Source organism: Symphalangus syndactylus, chromosome 16 (assembly GCF_028878055.3).
Source record: "Symphalangus syndactylus isolate Jambi chromosome 16, NHGRI_mSymSyn1-v2.1_pri, whole genome shotgun sequence".
Lineage (NCBI taxonomy): Eukaryota > Metazoa > Chordata > Mammalia > Primates > Hylobatidae > Symphalangus > Symphalangus syndactylus.
The window spans coordinates 87,744,344-87,765,794 of NC_072438.2; the positions used below are offsets into that span (position 1 = coordinate 87,744,344).

General features: G+C 41.6%; 1 pseudogene; it reads right to left on the reverse strand.

The window, feature by feature from the left end:
• Positions 1 to 1,142: 1,142 nt before the first annotated feature.
• Positions 1,143 to 21,219, reverse strand: LOC129464655 (selenide, water dikinase 2-like; annotated as a pseudogene).
• Between the last annotated feature and the right edge of the window lie 232 nt (positions 21,220 to 21,451).

Here is a 21,451-nt window from a genome sequence, read left to right on the forward strand (position 1 = left end):
ACTGGATTTGACCTTTGGAGGGTCATCCCACATCACGCCTGCTCAGCGGTGTGGGGCAGCAGACAGGTGACAGCAGGTTGGGTAGTGAATGGAAAAAGAGCAAGCAAAGCCAATGAATGCAGAGGGTGCTCTTTAGAGTGGTATTTCTCAAAGTGGGTCCCCAGCCGTCAGCATCACCTGGGAACTTGTTAGAAATGCACGTTCTTGGACGCGACCCCAAACCTACCGAATCAGAAACTCTGAGGATGAGGCTTAGGAATGTGTGCTTTAACAAGTTCTGTAGCTGATTCTGATGTACACCAAAGGTTGAGACATACAGATCTAGAAAAAGAAAGAGAAGCCACTGTTGGGAGGAAAGGGAGGATAGTCGAAGGAGAGTTTTGTGTTATAAAATGGAATAAATTTTGGTTTTTTAGCTAGAAATTACTCTTTATTGATTAAATCACCAGAAATTTTCAGCACAAGATTTAACATCTTAATGACCACCAAGGCCTAGGCTCTAGGGCTCTTCCTGCCTCTTCCAGTCCTTAATGGGGTTTAGAGGGAGAGAAGTCATTAACAGAGACCAAGTCAGATGATTGCAGGTCCTCCTTTCCCAGTCTTTAAACAAGCTGCTCAATTCTTGTCCAGAGCAGGAAAGAGCCAGTACTTCAGCAAAATCTAATAAAGAATTTGACATTGCATTATAAGATCTCTCATAACAATTTAGATTTATCAGTAGTATTGATCCAAACTCATTTGCTGCAGATCTAAATTTTTTTCATTGTGCAATTTACTTTGTGTGTGTGTGTGCAGTTTTAATAAATAATCTCACTCCCTGTGCAGAAATTAATCAACCCAATGCAAAAAACATCCCTTAAACTGGAATAGCCTCATCTTACTTTGGAGAGAGGAAACAAGTTTTTCTGCTCCTCTTCTACCCAGGAGATGAACAAATGTCCCCACAAAGTTCAAAATGTTGCTTCTGGCCTTGGGATGCACACACAGGCAGCTTTTGATGGGCTAATTCAGATCACCTAGAAAGGGCAGCTGCAACCACTATGCAGGTAGTCTTCTTTGGGGATTTCTTAAATTAACTCTTGAGAATTCTCCATGATTGTTTACAAAGGCCCTAAGCTCTAAACAATTTGTGCCATTTCATTTCATGAGCTAGGCTCTGAGGACACATTGGAATGCGCAGGAGCAAGAGCAGCGGCAGTGGCCCCATGAGGTAGGACCTCAATAACTCGAGGCTTGTCAATGATCCAGGCTGTCCGGTTTCCCTTTTCCACAATGCCAACAATCCATGCTTGGTGACCCTCTCTGCACTTGGAAGATCTGATTTCAGAAAAAAAGTGAGCCACCTGTTCTCTTGGAAGACAAATCAGTAATCTCCTGAGGTTTCAGCTGAGGTTCCTTGAAGAAGCCCAAACTGCCCACTGGCCTTGCTGATGGCAGCCATCTTGGCAATGACTGGCAGATTGCAAATGACAAAGGACACATCATTTCTTTGTTGCTTCACGAGGTTCTGAGAGTGTCCTTGAATGCCAAAGACTGTGATATCTGTGGCCATATGGGCATTAAATTTGTGCATTAATCCAGCAGCAGTTCTGTTGATGGTAGCCATATTGACCATGGCTTCCTGATAGGCCAGATCTACTTCTTCTCTGAAGACCACCATCTTCACCTGATTCCATCTTTCAGTATTATCCAGCTATTGGTGGGCATTGACAGCAACTTGGGTTCCTAGGGGTTTGGTTAACCAGCACATCCCCAACAGTGGCATTATCAGGCATTATGAATGCACTTGGCCAACACACCACAGTGGCAACTCCGCCGACGGTAAGCCAAGAGTTGACCACCGTTTGTCCACCTGTCACTGCAGTTCCTCCCTCCTCAGTAGCGTCCCGAAAGCCTTTGATCATGAGTGGCATTATCTTTTCACGTTCTTCCTCACTCATACTCTGGCTAAGGCTGAGTAACGTCAACACGTTGTCACGCTCAGTAATGCCTATGTCCTACAGATCACTCAGCACGTTGGCACAAGCTATGCACCCCTTCATGTAGGGATCCTCCACCAAGGGGTAAAAGAAGTCCGTGGTCTGCACCAGTGACAGGCCTCCACGCCTCAACGAGATGATGCAAGAGTCTATCCCAATGCCCAGGGCTGGAAGGGCTGGGCCAGGGTCTGCCCCTCTGGCAGGGGTGCTTCCTGGGCGGCCTCGTCCCAGCTGGGTGTGGGCCGTGTTAGTCTGGCCAGGAGTTTGGGCAGTGCCTCCTGCAGGAGCTTGCAGCCTCAGCCCTTCCTGCTGGAGAAGCCCCGTCAGTCGCCAGCTCAGGCTGAGACCCCACAACTGGGGCTGGAAGGGCCAGTAGCTCGAGAAGGCCCAGCCCAGAGACAAGGACGCCGGGCTTGAGGAGACTTCCCCCGCCTCCGTGGCCACCGTCACGGGGCTTCCGCCATCGCGCCTGCTGGAAAGGCCTGAGGAGAGGGGGGAAGAAGAGAGGGCCCTTTTAGTTTCCACTCAAGTTAATATGAAGTAACAGTAAAATATCTCCCACAGAGATTCTCCCGGGCGTCATTCTGGACACTCTTCTCGCCCACGCCACCCCTCCTTGGCCTCCCTCCCAAATGGGAGAGGTTTATCACATGCTTGCGTGGTAGGAAGAGCCAGGATTTGAAGAGACTGGATCTATAGAAAAGGAAAGATAAGTGTTGGAGCCAACTTTGGAGAAACCCAGAAATCGATGTTGAGTATTTTGAGATATAAAGTCATAGGAGCAGCCTAGGAATTGTGTCCCAGCCTCTGTACCCGCCTGTTTATGAGGCAAAGCAAGGATGACAGGATACTCCTGTTCTGACATGTCTGCCTCTAATACTTCAACCACTGCCTCCTCCAAGAATCTCTGTATTTTTGTTTACTGTGTGACTCATATCTTCAAACACTGAGGAGCATTTCATGTCATCTGACCTTTGAAGGCTAGGCGGGCCCACTGCAGGTTAACAGTTCACCTAGCCCAGGTCCCCGGGGCTATTTGGAGCATGTGCGGAACTCCTATCTATTCAGGTGCCGGAGAATAGGGATTGAATTTCATGCCGGTGACTATGTGGGCTCCAATGCCTGAGCCAGGGAAGCCAGGAAGGGCAGTGTCCCCAGGCCAAGGGCGCATGAGAAGGGGATGTCTGGGGATTTTTCCAGCCAAGGTAGGTAGGAGACACTTATCCAGCAGCTGCAACAAAAACAATATTCCACATTCTGGGGTGATTCAAATGTCAAACACAGACAAAATTTTAATGGAGGAAAAAAAAAGAGGTTTGTCTGGTAGGAAAAAAAAAAAAAAAAGAGGTTGCCGGTTATGACAGCCACCATTGCTAATGTTTATTTTGTTTTTCCTCTGGTCGAGCTGGTCGGCAAAGACCTGGCGCACCCAGGCAAGAGACAGTTGCAAAACAAGTGTCTGTACAAGAGACCTACAAGGAGTCTCAAAGATTTTTAATTTTCATTAACCCCAATTTTGATTTTCTTTTTCTTAAAAACATGGTGCTAAATCTTTGTGGTCAAAGCCTTAGGTTGACAGCCTTTAATAAAGAAGTCCAAACTCTGGAAAAACAAAAATAAACAGAACTACGCAACAAATCACATTCTCCTTTGAAAGTTGCTTTTGAAGGCCCAAGGGAGTACTATTAACATCACAGGAAAAGCTAGGCAATTAATTTCCATTCTAAGGGCTTTTAGAATGTCTCCCAGAATTGACAGGGAAAGAAAATTAATGCCATATCAAGACATTAATTCAGACCACCAATTAGTTTACTCAAGGCCTTCTCTGATAGTAACTTCTGTTTACTACTAGCTTTGATGAAATGTGAGAATTGAAAAAAGAGTTTCTTTTTTTTTTTTTTTTTTTTTTTTTTATTATACTTTAGGGTTTTAGGGTACATGTGCACAATGTGCAGGTGTGTTACATATGTATCCATGTGCCATGTTGGTTTTCTGCACCCATTAACTCGTCATTTAGCATTAGGTATATCTCCTAATGCTGTCCCTCCCCCCTCCCCCCTCCCCCCACCCCACAACAGTCCCCGGAGCGTGATGTTCCCCTTCCTGTGTCCATGAGTTCTCATTGTTCAATTCCCACCTATGAGTGAGAACATGCGGTGTTTGGTTTTTTGTCCTTGCGATAGTTTACTGAGAATGATTTTTTCCAGTTTCATCCATGTCCCTACAAAGGACATGAACTCATCATTTTTTATGGCTGCATAGTATTCCATGGTGTATATGTGCCACATTTTCTTAATCCAGTCTATCGTTGTTGGACATTTGGGTTGGTTCCAACTCTTTGCTATTGTGAATAGTGCCGCAATAAACATACGTGTGCATGTGTCTTTATAGCAGCATGATTTATAGTCCTTTGGGTATATACCCAGTAATGGGATGGCTGGGTCAAATGGTATTTCTAGTTCGAGATCCCTGAGGAATCGCCACACTGACTTCCACAATGGTTGAACTAGTTTACAGTCCCACCAACAGTGTAAAAGTGTTCCTATTTCTCCACATCCTCTCCAGCACCTGTTGTTTCCTGATTTTTTAATGATGGCCATTCTAACTGGTGTGAGATGGTATCTCACTGTGGTTTTGATTTGCATTTCTCTGATGGCCAGTGATGAGGAGCATTTCTTCATGTGTTTTTTGGCTGCATAAATGTCTTCTTTTGAGAAGTGTCTGTTCATGTCCTCTGCCCACTTTTTGATGGGGTTGTTTGTTTTTTTCTTGTAAATTTGTTTGAGTTCATTGTAGATTCTGGATATTAGCCCTTTGTCAGATGAGTAGGTTGCAAAAATTTTCTCCCATTGTGTAGGTTGCCTGTTCACTCTGATGATAGTTTCTTTTGCTGTGCAGAAGCTCTTTAGTTTAATGAGATCCCATTTGTCGATTTTGGCTTTTGTTGCCATTGCTTTTGGTGTTTTAGACATGAAGTCCTTGCCCACGCCTATGTCCTGAATGGTATTGCCTAGGTTTTCTTGTAGGATTTTAATGGTTTTAGGTCTAACATATAAGTCTTTAATCCATCTTGAATTAATTTTTGTATAAGGTGTAAGGAAGGGATCCAGTTGCAGCTTTCTACATATGGCTAGCCAGTTTTCCCAGCACCATTTATTAAATAGGGAATCTTTTCCCCATTTCTTGTTTTTGTCAGGTTTGTCAAAGATCAGATAGTTGTAGCTATGCGGCATCATTTCTGAGGGCTCTGTTCTGTTCCATTGATCTATGTCTCTGTTGTGGTACCAGTACCATGCTGTTTTGGTTACTGTAGCCTTGTAGTATAGTTTAAAGTCAGGTAGCGTGATGCCTCCAGCTTTGTTCTTTTGGCTTAGGATTGACTTGGCGATGCGGGCTCTTTTTTGGTTCCATATGAACTTTAAAGTAGTTTCTTCCAATTCTGTGAAGAAAGTCATTGGTAGCTTGATGGGGATGGCATTGAATCTATAAATTACCTTGGGCAGTATGGCCATTTTCACGATATTGATTCTTCCAACCCATGAGCATGGAATGTTCTTCCATTTGTTTGTATCCTCTTTTATTTCATTGAGCAGTGGTTTGTAGTTCTCCTTGAAGAGGTCCTTCACATCCCTGGTAAGTTGGATTCCTAGGTATTTTATTCTCTTTGAAGCAATTGTGAATGGGAGTTCACTCATGATTTGGCTCTCTGTTTGTCTGTTATTGGTGTACAAGAATGCTTGTGATTTTTGTACATTAATTTTGTATCCTGAGACTTTGCTGAAGTTGCTAATCAGCTTAAGGAGATTTTGGGCTGAGACAATGGGGTTTTCTAGATATACAATCATGTCATCTGCAAACAGGGACAATTTGACTTCCTCTTTTCCTAATTGAATACCCTTTATTTCCTTCTCCTGCCTGATTACTCTGGCCAGAACTTCCAGCACTATGTTGAATAGTAGCGGTGAGAGAGGGCATCCCTGTCTTGTGCCAGTTTTCAGAGGGAATGCTTCCAGTTTTTGCCCATTCAGTATGATATTGGCTGTGGGTTTGTTGTAGATAGCTCTTATTATTTTGAGATACGTCCCATCAATACCTAATTTATTGAGAGTTTTTAGCATGAAGCATTGTTGAATTTTGTCAAAGGCCTTTTCTGCATCTATTGAGATAATCATGTGGTTTTTGTCTTTGGTTCTGTTTATATGCTGGATTACATTGATTGATTTGCGTATGTTGAACCAGCCTTGCATCCCAGGGATGAAGCCCACTTGATCATGGTGGATAAGCTTTTTGATGTGCTGCTGGATTCGGTTTGCCAGTATTTTATTGAGGATTTTTGCATCAATGTTCATCAAGGATATTGGTCTGAAATTCTCTTTTTTGGTTATGTCTCTGCCAGGTTTTGGTATCAGGACGATGCTGGCTTCGTAAAATGTGTTAGGGAGGATTCCCTCTTTTTCTATCGATTGGAATAGTTTCAGAAGGAATGGTACCAGTTCCTCCTTGTACCTCTGGTAGAATTCAGCTGTGAATCCATCAGGTCCTGGACTCTTTTTGGTTGGTAAGCTATTGATTATTGCCACAATTTCAGAACCTGTTATTGGTCTATTCAGAGATTCAACTTCTTCCTGGTTTAGTCTTGGGAGGGTGTATTTGTCGAGGAATTTATCCATTTCTTCTAGATTTTCTAGTTTATTTGCATAGAGGTGTTTGTAGTATTCTCTGATGGTAGATTGTATTTCTGTGGGATCGGTGGTGATATCCCCTTTTTCGTTTTTTATTGCATCTATTTGATTCTTCTCTCTTTTCTTCTTTATTAGTCTTGCTAGTGGTCCATCAATTTTGTTGATCTTTTCAAAAAACCAGCTCCTGGATTCATTAATTTTTTGAAGGGTTTTTTGTGTCTCTATTTCCTTCAGTTCTGCTCTGATTTTAGTTATTTCTAGCCTTCTGCTAGCCTTTGAATGTGTTTGCTCTTGCTTTTCTAGTTCTTTTAATTGTGATGTTAGGGTGTCAATTTTGGATCTTTCCTGCTTTCTCTTGTGGGAAGGCCATTACATAATGGTAAAGGGATCAATTCAACAAGAAGAGCTAACTATCCTAAATATGTATGCACCCAACACAGGAGCACCCAGATTCATAAAGCAAGTCCTCAGTGACCTACAAAGGGACTTAAACTCCCACACAATAATAATGGGAGATTTTAACACCCCACTGTCAGCATTAGACAGATCAACGAGACAGAAAGTTAACAAGGATATCCAGGAATTGAACTCAGCTCTACATAAAGTGGACCTAATAGACATCTACAGAACTCTCCACCCCAAATCAACAGAATATACATTTTTTTCAGCACCACACCACACCTATTCCAAAATTGACCACATAGTTGGAAGTAAAGCTCTTCTCAGCAAATGTAAAAGAACAGAGATTATAACAAACTGTCTCTCAGACCACAGTGCAATCAAACTAGAACTCAGGATTAAGAAACTCAGTCAAAACCGCTCAACTACATGGAAACTGAACAACCTGCTCCTGAATGACTATTGGGTACATAATGAAATGAAGGCAGAAATAAAGATGTTCTTTGAAACCAACGAGAACAAAGACACAACATACCAGAATCTCTGGGACACGTTCAAAGCAGTGTGTAGAGGGAAATTTATAGCACTAAATGAAAAAAGAGTTTCTATCCCCAGCACCAATCCATGCACTGTGCAGATTCAACTGATACTGATTTCTTCTTTCCTATCCCACTTCAGGGAAAGGAAAGTCAGGTTTGGGGACTATTCATAGTAAGTATACACACACACAAACACACACCTGTGTATATATGTATCATACAGAAGGAGTGTACTTTACCTCTTCTCTTTATCCTTCTCACTTGGGAGGAAAAGGGCTGGGCACATTGTCAGAAATCAGTATATCTGTGGGCGTCAGATTGTTTCATACAGAAGTGTGCCTTTTTCTGCCAGTGCTCATGAAGCTGCACCATTGCTGCTTTTATTTTCTGGAAGTAGATCCATCAGATATTAAAGTGTCATAATATAAATGTAGTGAGTCATGACTAGCACTTGGGATACAGATAGAATAGGATAGGGTAGGATGGGATATGATGACATAAGATGAGATAGGATGGAATAAGGAGGGGAGGGGAGGAGAGGGGAGGGGAGAAGAGGAGAGGAGAGAAGAAGATGGATTGGATAGGAGAAGATGCATAGGATACGGTAGGATGGGATGGACTGAATAGGAGAGGATAAGAAATACCAGAGCAAATCACAGGTAAGCAGGAGAGAGCTGGTCTGTGAAACTTTAAGTTTGATGTGCAAGCATGTGTGCACACACACAACTGCAGCTGTGTTCTAAATCACAATGTAAAATGAATCTTTCATAATCAAAAAGGTTGATTCTAATTTGATAATAGAAATGAGGGCTGGGCACAGTGGCTTACGCCTATAATCCCAGCACTTTGGGAGGCTGAGGTGGGTGGATCACGAGGTCAGGAGTTTGAGACCAGCCTGGGCAACATGGTGAAACTCTGTCTCTACTAAAATACAAAAATTAGCCAGGTGTGGTGGTGCATGCCTGTAACCTCAGCTACTCGGGAGGCTGAGGCAATAGAATTGCTTTAACTCGGGAGGCGGATGTTGCGGTGAGCTGAGATTGTGCCACTGCACTCCAGCCTGGGTGACAGAGTGAGACTTTGCCTCAAAAAAAAAAAAAAAAAGAAGAAATGAGGTTGACAATAGAAATGAGACTTCTCCACCTAATCCCCAGTGATTGGCAGTTTTTCACCCATAAATAAAGAGCTGCTCAAATTGGCTAGGCGTGCCAGCAAAATGCTAATTGTGTAGTGTTCAGAGGTGAGGGTGAGCCCATCCTTGCTGAACAGGGGCTTCTCTAGCTTGGGAATCTGTGCAGTGTGGCCTCACTGGGACACTGTGTAGCTAATGGGGTTTGGAGGTTTGTCCCCTCCAAATCTCATATTGAAATGTGAGTCCCAAAGTTGGAGATGGAGCCTGGTGGGAGGTGTTTGGGTCAGGGGGGTGGATCTCTGATAAATGGCTTGGTGCCCTACCCATGGTAATAAGTGATTTCTCACTCTGTTAGTTCATGCAAGAGCTGGTTGTTTAAAAGAGCCTGGCATCTCTCATGCTCTTTCATCATGTGACACGCCTGCTCCCCCTTCACCTTCTACCATGATTGTAAGCTTCCTAAGGCCCTCACCGGAAGCGGATGCCAGCATTAGGCTTCTTATAAAGCCTATGAACCGTGAACCAAAATGAAACTCTTTTCTTTATAAATTACCAAGCCTCAGATATTCCTGTATAACAACGCAAAACAGACTAACACCAGAGCCAAATGTTCTAGGGTTGAACGGAGGTGAAAGCAGACAAATCATGGGACTTACTTATTTTTAAGTTTCCCCAAAAACAATGTGTCTAGGCCTTTCCATACCTCAGTCAGCTCACACAGGCCAACACCCAAACACCCAGCCTTGGTCCAGCCTCTGAAGACCACCCATGGACAAACTAATGAGCCCTACGGTTTGCATTTTCAATTGCAAATGATGTTTTAAGAAAACACTTAACTATTACTTTCCAAGAAACTGGTTTCAAGAGGTTGGAGCACAAACACTCCCGTTTATGTTTCCACCCTCAATCAAGATGAAAGAGGCTAGTTTAAAATTTTTCCTTTCCATGCAGCAGATCCCAAACCCTGAGTTTTACCACCACAGGTTTAAAGGTTGCTGTGGTCGGCCAGCATGACGCCCTCGCTGCTCCCAGGCAAATTCCTTATGGGTCCTGCTCTGGTCAGCTCAGTGGATATGCACTGTGAATACATGGACTCACTTCCCATTTGCACAGAATGTGGACAGTGTTGCTTTTTATTCAGGCAGTAATATTGCAAAGTTGCTTTCTGCTTCTTAGAACCCAAGATAATTTTATTGTGAAAATAAAGATCAAAATATTTCAACTTTCCTTTTCCCTTTCCTCTTCATGTAGAATGATAGAGTTTGGAGACATAAAAACAAGCCAAGGGTTTTACAAGGAATATCTGTCATAGGGAATATCAAAGCATCTTAATGGGTGCTGAATGTGTTCATAACAACAGAACTTGTATTTTAAAGTTACATTTGGTAAAATGGAGCTTACACACCAGAAGAGAAGTTCAAAGTGGCTTTTGGTGGAAGAAGAAGAAGAATTTCTCTAATACCAACTGTATTTAACAAACAAATTAAATAAAAATGTTTTTCCTTCATATTTCACTTTTGCTGAGTCAAAAGTGACCAAGGAATAGTATCTAAGCTTAAATTCAAACCTATTTTCTTCCTTGTTGCCTGTGTATTACACTCATTCTCATCCATTCATTTTGTACATTCTAATGTATACTTATAAAATAACTAAACAAACTAAAGAAGTTACATTAAGTCATGTTTAAAATTATTCCGGCTATAAAAAAGTATGAAGCAACAATGGAACCTTCTATAAAATAAATATTGGGGCCAGACACAGTGGCTCATACCTGTGATTCCAGCACTTTGGGAAGCCAGGGTGGGAGGATCGCTTGAGGCCAAGGGTTCAAAACCAGCCTAGGAAACATGGTAAGACCCCCATCTCTACAAAACATAGTAAGACCCCCATCTCTACAAAACAACAACAAATTAGCTAGGAGTGGTGGCACACACCTGCAGTACTAGCTACTTGGGAGGCTAAAGCAAGAGGATCACTTTAGCCCAGGAGTTTGAGGTTGCAGTGAGTTATCGTCATGCCACTGCACTCCAGCCTGGGTGACACTGTGAGACTCCCCCTCTCTAAAATAATTAATAATAAATAAAATAAATATTGGTTGGCCAAAGGAACATTTTACAGTTTTATGACCATATTCTTTTTTCACATTCTCTTTGTTCTATAAGGAACATACTTGTAAGTAAAGAATCCATACTTACAGAAATTGTATTCATTTTGATATATTTTTAAAATAAGCATTCTTTAGAACTGAACACAGACTGCAAATTCTCAAAGGCCATTCCCCACATGACATTCTCCAGAGCAGAGGCAAAGAATGCAGTGGTTGATTGATGCAGATATTCATTCTGTGAAACCTTCCTGAAAAATAGGAAAGTTGTGCTCTAGACTCTAGCACCCTGAGCTCATGCCCCTGTCAAAGTATTAGGAACGAAGAGAACAAGGACAGCCTGACCTGGGCTTCTCTCACTCCGCAAGAAGGACTCTATTTAGGAGTTGGAGGCCAGACCATGCAATCCAGGCCTTCAGGACTGATGCCATTTGCAGTGGATATACTGAGCAACACTTCCAGATAATTCTGTTCAAACCGAAGAGGAGTTTTCACCACCATTGGTAATGGTTAGTCTTATAGGTCAACATGGCAAGGCTACAGTATCCAGTATTTGATCAAACACTTTCCTAGGTGTTGCTGCCAAGGTATTTTGTGGATGTGGTTAGCATCTACAGTCAGTTGATGTTAAAGAAAGGAGATTATCCTCAATAATCTGGTTGAGCCTCATCCAATCTGATGAAGGCCTTCAGAGCAAAACTGAGGTTTCCCAGAGGAAGGAAAATTCCGCCTGTAGACAGCAGCATCAGCTGTGGCCTGACAGACTCCAGATGGCTCTTCCTGACGGCCTGCTCTAGGGACGTCAGACTTGCCAGACCCCACAATCACTGATTCTGTTTCTCTGGCAGAATGTTGACTGATACGCCAGTCTACTGGGCTTGGATGAAATCAACCTAAATTTATCCAGAAATAAAGGGCCTCATTATACCCTAAATTTTAGTCAATTGCCAAATCTCAAAACATTGGTTTTATAAACTTTAGAACACAGAGTAGCAGACATTTAAGATTATTTGCTATTATATCCTTACATGCCATCTATATGGGAGTTAGTAAAAATAAACTCTATTGTATGACTAGTTCGTTCCAATTTCTATCTAATGTAAAAGACATTTGAAATGAACATTTGCACCAGTTGGGTTTCCATTGTTGTGAATTGGCTGCAGCCTTTCAAGGCAGAAAGGAACATATAAGGAATATGGTTTCTGAAACTCCTCCAAAACCAAAGGCATCTAAAATAAGTATGACTTGATGAATGCTAAAATGAAGTTGAAATTGGTTTCAGCCCATTTCCTAAATTGCAGCTGTTCTGATAATTCCACCTTACCTTCCTTATTTCAGTAGTTTCCTGGAGGATATTCCCCCCACATCTAAGAAGGAATTTTTACTCTAAATTTTTTACACAAACTATCACTGATGAGTCTTTCCCCACCATAACTACAACTTTTCTTCCTGTTACATTCCACTTTAGCCAAAATAGGCCCCTGTAACTGGGTGGTTTTATTTTGTTCCATTATAAGAGAGTTTAATATACTCTTGTCAAGAAAAGAGACAGCAGTGACAGTTAAATTAAAAGTGGTACCAATTAATGTATTTATAGAACACCATATACAGACAACAGACGAGGGAAGAATTTACAGTACACGAAAAGCACACCACGCTTCAGCAACAGTCGATTTGTCAAAAGGGCTGTGCTCCTGACAAATGATTAGTAAGAGAAAACCCCAAAGATCAGAGGAGGATGAAACGGGGTTCACTCCTGCAGCTTACGGGGACAGTGGCAGAGAAATAAAGGTAATTAGAGAATTCATTGGCAACACATTCTCAGTTTCCTATTGACTGTGGGACTGTGGAGCCACATAGGAGATACAGGGCATCAAAGCCACCTGGTCCCCCTGGTTATTGTGACAATGGAAGGATCACCTGCCTCTGTCCCCAGGACACTGCTGAGGCATGATCATAAAGTTGGCAGACTGTTTTTCTCTTTTCTGCCTCTTTTCCTCTGTCATAACATGCCTCCCCGGCTTCCCATTCCTGCTCTTACAGAAGAATCTCCTATCTGTCATTCACCAAAGTCTGTGTGTTGCCCTGGGCTCTCAGAGTTCTGGAAAGTTTAAAGCTCTGCTATGGAAGTAATGCGGAGTTTGCCTTGTTCCAGTGAACTCATTGCCAACCCCAGGCCTTCTTTCTCCTGAGTCCCCTTATAGTGCGGAGACTGTTCTTTCTCAAAGGGATTGCTGGCATCTGTGGCCAGCTGGGGTGGGGAGGATATGAAGATATTTTAAGGCTGGAGGGCCCTCGCAGGTTCAGAAGCAGCACACTCAGGCAGTCACCCTGCATGATTCGTGAAACTCTGGAGCCACAGCAGACGTGAGAGATGAGGGAGATGCTCTCTCCATACTATAAGGGGACTCGGGAGAAGGAGGGCCTGGAGTTGGCGGTGGGTTCACTGGGACGAGGCAATCTCCCTGTTACTTCTCTCCGTAGACTCCTTAAGCAACACATGCTAATTGGTTTCTTAAACAATCAAAGGCTTCTCACATGCCAGAGAATATATGTACAAAAAATATAATTATAGGACTTTTTGTTCTGGCTATGATAGTTTAAAGAAAACTAAAGAAAAACCTAAAGAACAGATGAATTATATTTTTAAAAATCATTTAGGCCAGGCATGGTGGCTCATGCCTGTAATCCCAGCACTTTGGGAGGCCATGGTGGGTGGATCCCCTGAGGTCAGGAGTTCGAGACCAGCCTGGCCAACATAGTGAAATGCCACCTCTACTAAAAATATAAAAATGAGCTGGGCATGGTGGCACAAGCCTATAATCCCAGCTACTTGAGAGGCTGAGGCAGGAGAATAGCTTGAACCTGGGAGGCAGAGGTTGCAGTGAACTAAGATTGTGCCACTACACTCCAGCTTGGGTGACAGAGTGAGACTGTGTCTCAAAACAAAAAACAAAAAACAAAAAAAAAAACTGTTTAAAGGCATAGAGGAACCACCAAGACAACCAGACAGAATCTGGGCACCAGATCCACAAAAGACAGAAAGCCTCCAGAGGTGAGCCCAGCTCTCCACATTCCAGTTTCACCTGTGGGGCAATTCTTGGTCTGATTGCACCTTCGGGGCAATTCTTGGTCAATTCTTGGTACTGGGCTAGGGACTAAGAAACTGGGCGGGGGCAGATGCTAAGAGGCAGAGAAGCCAGCAGAGCTTCAAACAATTTTACAGGACTGGGAGAACAAATTGGGATCTGAAGCTGCAGAAGTGCCCTTGAAAGGCCAAGATGCCAAAAGGAAGGAGGACACCAACAATGGATCCAACACGCAGCAATGGTTTTCTCCAATGAGTCAGACAGAAGACTGCAACACAGAATATATATAGAAATAATGAGCAATGTAAATGTATTTAAATCTAAATGAATATTAATTGTACAAAACAGTAATAATATGGAGATTTAAATATGTATAGGATTAAACAGCATGACAAAAAAAAAACAAAAAAGAAGGAGATACGTGGAGATAAAGTCCTTTGAGAAGCGTAAAGAACTCATTAATATTAAACTGGAATAAATCAAAAGTGATTGTTTTAATCTCTAGGATAACTTACAAAAGAATAGCAGAGGGATATCTTTATTTTAAAAAAAATTTAATAGAGGGGAAAATGAAATAATAATCTCAAAAATAGTTAATTAGTCCAAAAGAGGCAAAAAAAAAGACATAAAGAACAGAAGTGAGCACCATGAAAGGTCAGGATATGGAGAATTCCTTAGGGAGACATCAGGGGTGGAGGGCAAGGGTTCTTGCTACACGAATGTGGCAGGATTCTGGTTGAAGGCAGGCCAGGGTGATTAGATATTGAGGGTAGGAGTTGAGCAATTTGATCTGATATTAAGGGGGATGAGATATCAAGCGTGGGGGATTCCCTCTGAACAGAATTAGCACGATTCTTGCTGCGACTGGACTATGCAGGCCAAACAAGAACAGGGACCAAGGTCAAGCCCCAGTCAAAAGGGATTCTACACAAAAAGCACACCAAGCTTTTCAGGATTCAGAGGAGCTTAACTAAAGTCCGTTCAAGGAGAGAGTCTTTGTCAAGGCTCAAACAACTTCACCAGGAGGAGTTTCTCCCACTGAAAGCAGTGGTGCCCAAACTTTTTGGCACCAAGGACTGGTTCCATGGAAGACAATTTTTCCACTGACATGTGTGTGAGATGGTTTCGGGATAAAACTGTTCCATGTCAGATCGTCAGGCATTAGATTTTAATAAGGAGCTCCCAACATAGGTCCCTCACATACCCAGTTCACAATAGCAGTTTAGGCTTCTATGAGAATTTAATGCCACTGCTGATCTGACAGGAGGCCGAGCTCAGGCAGTAATGCTCACTTGCCTGCCATTTACCTCCTGCTGTGTGGCCCCATTCCTAACAGGCCACGGACCAGTACCGGTGGGTCCATGGCCTGGCTCCCACAGGTAGGCCTTGGTGTCCTCCTATTCAACATAAACCATTTCATAGAACACCAACAGCAGGTAAGGGTACTCTGTAACCATGAAGGATCAAGACAAACTAAGACCATTCATAATCATGTCTTAACACAGACAAAATCAAGACCATTGTTCAAATCATAAAAATGCCTGGACATCCTCTCATCCTGGCTATTATAAGGGACTATTGCCTCTTTGCTTATTACACCTTTAGCCTCGATGCTTTCTTCCAGCCTCAGAGATAAGATTTATTAAGACACTCAACTATAGAATTGTCCCTGTTTCCTGACAACATGATTGGAGCAAAGCTCTACTTCCTTAAACCCTCCCTGAAAACACCAAATCCTATACTAAATCCTTCCTAATTCTCTCTGACTGAGATATCCCTGTGGTTCCTGTTGTGTGCAGTCTCATTCTTTGCAATGAGCAATAAACCCACTTGTTCAACTTCAAATGTGTTTCTTTGGCTGTAGGCTATTGACAGATGCTTAAGTCTCATCAAACATTCACATATCAGATCCAATAGTATGTAAAAATAACAATCTATCACAACCAAGTTGGCTTGATTCCAGAAATGAAATTCAAGGTTAGTTTAATATTTTAAAATCTGTCAACATACTCTTATGAAAGAGGCCCTAGACAGCTCCCATCTCCCTGCAACCATGTGAGGACACAGGGAAAAGACAGGCATCTACAAAAACCACATCTACAAACCAGGAGGCAAAGCCCCCACCAGACACCAAATCTGCCAGCACCTTGATCTTGAACTTCTCAGCCTCCAGAACTGTGGGAAATAAATTTCTGTTGTTTATAAGCCAAAAAAATAATAATAATAATGTAATTCATCACATGAGAAAAAAGAGATGTCATATGATCATATTAACAAATGCACAAATTGCACTTGATAAAATGCTACAGTTACTCATGTTAACAAAAATTTAAACTTTTAGCAAAATTAGAATAGAGGAAAACTTCCTTTGTCCTAATATAGAGTACCCAGAAAAACCATATAGCAAAGATCATACTTAACGGTGAGGGATGAAAAGATCTTCTCCTGAGATAGAAAATATGCCTCTATGATCACTTTTATTCAAACAACTGGAGGTTGTAGCCTGTATAATAAAGCAAGAAAATAGCCAGTAATAAACCTGACAAAGATTCGCAAGAACTTTACACTGAAAGTTATACATATTGAGAAAAATCTTTAAAATCTAATTTAGTGGAAAGCTTATTGAGAGAAATCTTTAAAATCTATTCAGTGGAAAGCTATGCAACGATCATTAATTGAAAAACTCAATATTATAAAGGTCTAAGTAAGTTATTCCCAAACAAATCTATATTCCAGCAGGACTGGGAAAATCTAGAAGAAAAAACTTTAGGATTTACATGAGCAGATACCAAGATATATTATAAAGCTACAGCAATTAAGAGGGTCATAGTATAAGTTCCTGATACACCAATAGGCCTATGGAATAGAAAAGAGAGTGCAGAAACTGTCACTTGATTTTTGACAAAGGTGACACATCAGTCCAATGAGCAGAAAAATTGCCTTTTCAATAAAATACACATGAGTAATTAGAATCTATATGAAAACTCTTAAATGTCTATTTCACATCATGCATAATAAACTACAGGAACTGTAGCTGTAAAAGTAGGCATAACTACAACAAAGATTCTAGGGGGGGAAGGAGACTATCTTCATGACCTTATGGCAGGCAAAAAAAAAACTTTAAGAAGACACAAGAGCAATAACCATAAATTAAATGATGGATAAATTGTACTGCATTAAAAGTAAGAATTTCAGTTCATCAAAAAGACACCATTAAGAAAGTGAAGGCTGGGCATGGTGGCTCAAATCTGCAATCCCAGCACTTTGGGACGCCAAGGCAGGTGGATCACTGGAGCTCAGGAGTTCAAGACCAGCCTGCGCAACATGGCAAAACCCTGTCTCTACTAAAAATACAAAAATTAGCTGGGCATGGTGGCACACCTGTAGTCCCAGGTACTTGGGAGGCTGAGGAAATAAGATGGCTTGAGCCTGAGAGATGGAGGCTGCGGTGAGCTGAGATGATGCCACTGCACTCCAGCCTAGGCTACAAAGCCAGACCCTGTCTGAAAGAAAGAAAAGAAAGAAAGAAGGAAGGAAAGAAAGAAAAGAAAGAAAGAAGGAAGGAAAGAAAGAAAAAGAGAAGAGAGAGAGAGAGAGAGGAGGGGCGGGGAGGGGAGGGGAGGGGAGGGGAGGGGAGGGGAGGGAGGGAGGGGAGGGGAGGGGAAGGGAAGGGAAGGGAAGGGAGAAAAGGCAAACAACGGATTGGGAGAAAATATTTGTTATGCACATATCCAACAAAGGACTTATATCTAGAATATATAAAAACCCCTAAAAGTTAATAAAAACAAGACAGGCCATCCAATAGAAAAACAGGCATAGAACTTGAACAAGCTCTTCACACACAAAAAAAATCCAAATGTTTAGCCGCTAAACATACGAAAAGATGTTCAACAACATTAGTCATCAGGAAAATGCAAATTAAAACCATAATAAAATGCCATTATAGCCTCACCAGAACACCAACCTCAAGTGAGGCTATCTAGCAAATGGATTTTCCATAGACTGCTGTTGGTACTGTAAATTAGCACAACCAATTGAAAACAGCTTGGCTGTATCCACTAAAGCTGAACGTGTGCTTCCCCTATGACTGGCAATTCTACTCCTAAGTATATGCCCAAAGCAAATGAGTACATATATGTACCAAAATGCGTGTACCCAGGCACTCGTAGAAGCACTCTTCATAGTAACCAAAAGCTAGAAACTACTCAAAAGGCCATCAAAAGTAAATGGATAAATTGTGGTTTATCCATATACTAAAATGCTGTATAAAAATGAAAACAAATAAGGCTGCTACATGTAACAGCATAAATGAATCTAACAGACAAAATGTTGAATGAAAGAAACTGAACACCAAATAGTACCTACTATATGATTTCATTTATATAAAATTCATACAAATTCATTTATACAAAACTAAATCGGTGACTGAAGGCAGGATATTGGTACCTTTGTGGGCAGGGGGATGGGACTGTGGGGAGTAAATGGAAGGGGTCTTGGGGAAGGCTTCTGCATGGACAGCAATGTTCTATATCTTGGCCTGGATGACATTTATCATCTGTGTTCACCTTGTGAAAATTTATTACATGCTTTTCTCTATTTTTGTTATATTTTAATAAAAAGTTCATTTTTAACGTACCAAAAATGTACGCTTACTGTTGTATAAGAATAACAATAGACATGTAGGGAGAACAGTTATTTCTTCAAAAATATGTAGATGTAGGACTATGGAAGGTGTTGATTTTGTCTGAGATTTGAATTGGGAGCTTTGGAAGACTAGAGGACTTTACAGAAAATTACTTCCAATGACATTATTCAAATGTTCCAAAGACTTTGAGCATTCATAGTGACCTTTTGTTGTTTTATTTTTCATTCCGTTGTTTCCACTCCATTTTCCAAATGCCCTAATGAAATCTACATAGTACGATAAACAAAAGGTGCTGTTTGTTACTGGCCATTGACACCTCATCAAGGCTTGAGCAAAAATAATTAAAATCTTAAGCCCAAATCTTCTCCCAACTATCTCGGTGCCACCCGAGGCACCACAATGGCCCAGAAATGGAAATGAGTGTCTTGGCCATTTCCCTGAGGAATGCCACAAAGGCTCATTGTGGTATTTCAAAGGGCAAGGCTTCCAGAGCAAAATCCCTCAACAGGAAGAATGTTGCCTCACTCTGGCTGTTCCAATGTAGCCTGTGTAGATCCCACTGCAGGAACCAGTTCTTCCTAGTTAGGGTCTGGGTCAGTCATGTTCAGAGGAGAAGCAAGAAAGGAACAGGTAGTAGTAGGGTGAGGAAATGCTCCTGACTGTGAGTTCTGACTCTGTTCCTAACAAATTGTTTGGTGCTGACCAGCTCAAGGACCTCTCAGCACTTACTGTCTTTGTCCATAAAATGGACACCTGGCTGGATGGTCACTAAGCCCCTTGAGAGTGCAAATGTTGTTTGATACTCTGGTGACTCCCTTAAGGTAATTTTTTTGGTCTTGTTTTAAACTCGACCTTGATACAGGCATGGGCTGTAAAACCAAACTAAGTACTGGTGCCCTCCACTGGATGACATATGCCAGTGCTTTGTCACATATGCTGGAATGTTGCCTAGACATGTTGAAAAGCCATCATTCTTCATTCGTTCTCTGCAGGTAAGTTGCGTTTCAAGAAACTAAGACTTTGTCCCTTCTTCTAGAGCCTCAACTAGGCAATTTTGCTGTTTAAGCCCATGACTTTTGGTTATTTGGTTTCCACACATCACTGAATGTGCATAGCAACAAACAGAATGCTTAAATGGAGTAGAAAATCAGCACAACTCTTAATCCAATTGGTCAGATAGTCGTTAAACAGGAGGGAAATTTTTACTTCTGTTTTCCCAAATGTTTGGACAGGATGTGACTTCCAATCAGAGGTATTTTAAAGTGTTCTGGGCAAAAGTAAAAATCTGTATCCAATTAACATGTGATAGAAATGGAATTCTCCCTGTACAAATACATTAGACAGCTTCCAACCTTAATCACTCCGAGCAAGCTATGCCTGACATGATTATAAGTTCCCCATTATTGAGGACAAGGTATGGAATGCCCACTCTCTCACATTCTTGTTCACAAACAGGCACTGTCAATAGTAGCTTTAAATTTCTCAGAGCAGCCCAAGGGCAGACTACACAGTCCTTGAGAGCTTACTAGGTGCCAAACACTGCTCTAAGCATGAGATCCACAATGGTGAGCACAAACAGACACAACAACTGTTGACTTCATGGAAATAACACTCCAGGACCATCTTTAAAAAGTATAGAATAACTGTAAGTTTCCTTTGAGCAAGTAAAAGCCCTGCATACACTTTCAGTTTTTAAAAGATCTCATTAATTTTATATACAAAGGAACAGGACTTGGGAGGTAGGGAAAGAAAGGTAATTCCAAGGCTTCCAAATATTAGTGTTATCATTTAAGGTTGCTTCTATGTTAATGGTATCTGCCATACAGTATTTGAAGGATGTCAATGCAAAAGCATTATATGCAGCAGAAAAGCAGTCAGATAAAAACAATGAGTACTCTCGGTGTGGCTGTTAACTAAGTAATGACTATTGAGATTTGGGGACTCTAATATTTTTCCTGGAGAAGACATGAAGAGATGCAAATTGAAGTACAAGACTGCATCACCTCCTTGGGTGGGTAAAGTATGGGAGGTGAGGATGCAGGGAAGAAAGCTGTGACATTTAAGACATCTAAGATATTCAGGAAAATGGAGTTCAGAAGACGTTCTGATTAATGGAGGAGAAAAATCGCTCTCTTGGATGTTTGGTTTAGGCTGAGTTGTAGGAAAAGATTGATTTAGTTCCCAGGAAGCTTATTTTGTGGTTGTAGATTCCAGAGGAGTTCAAAGAAAGGATCGGCTTGCTCACAGACTCAACAACAGTCAACTCAAGTGCCAAGAAAGTGGGGCAAGGCTGGATGAAGCCCAGGTGAGTGACAAGGGAGGGGTGAGACAACCAGAGACTGGAGCCTTCAATAGGAAATGATGAGCCATCATACCCTTGAGTGGGCAATAAGCCCTCTGAGGAGAATTCTAAAAATGTTCCATTATTTGAACAAGTACAATGCCTACTTTGAGGATGGGTGCATATATTGCTATGCTTGTTTAAAATAAACCTGATGACTTATGTCATCTATTTCTCTAATAATAAACAACAAAAGGAAAAACAGCTGAAAACAGCCCAGAAAAAAATACCAGGTTTTGAGTTGGGCAGCAAGCCTTGCTTCGGAGATGCAGCATTGCCTGCAGGGCTGTGCACCTTAAAGCCGGCCATCACTTATGTCCAGTAGGAGTTTTGACTTTTGGAAGAAACAACTTCCTTGTGAGAGATGAAAAGATAAACAATTCTGTGTAAATAATAGATATGCGTTGTATAACGTCAGAGGAAAGCTTCCAGGAGCAGCAGCTTGGGTAATCAGCTACCTAAGAAATTTGCTTCAAGAAAACCCTTCTTCATTCTGTGATCTGGACATACTTGTTTATTCATCTGATGCATTGTTATAGTA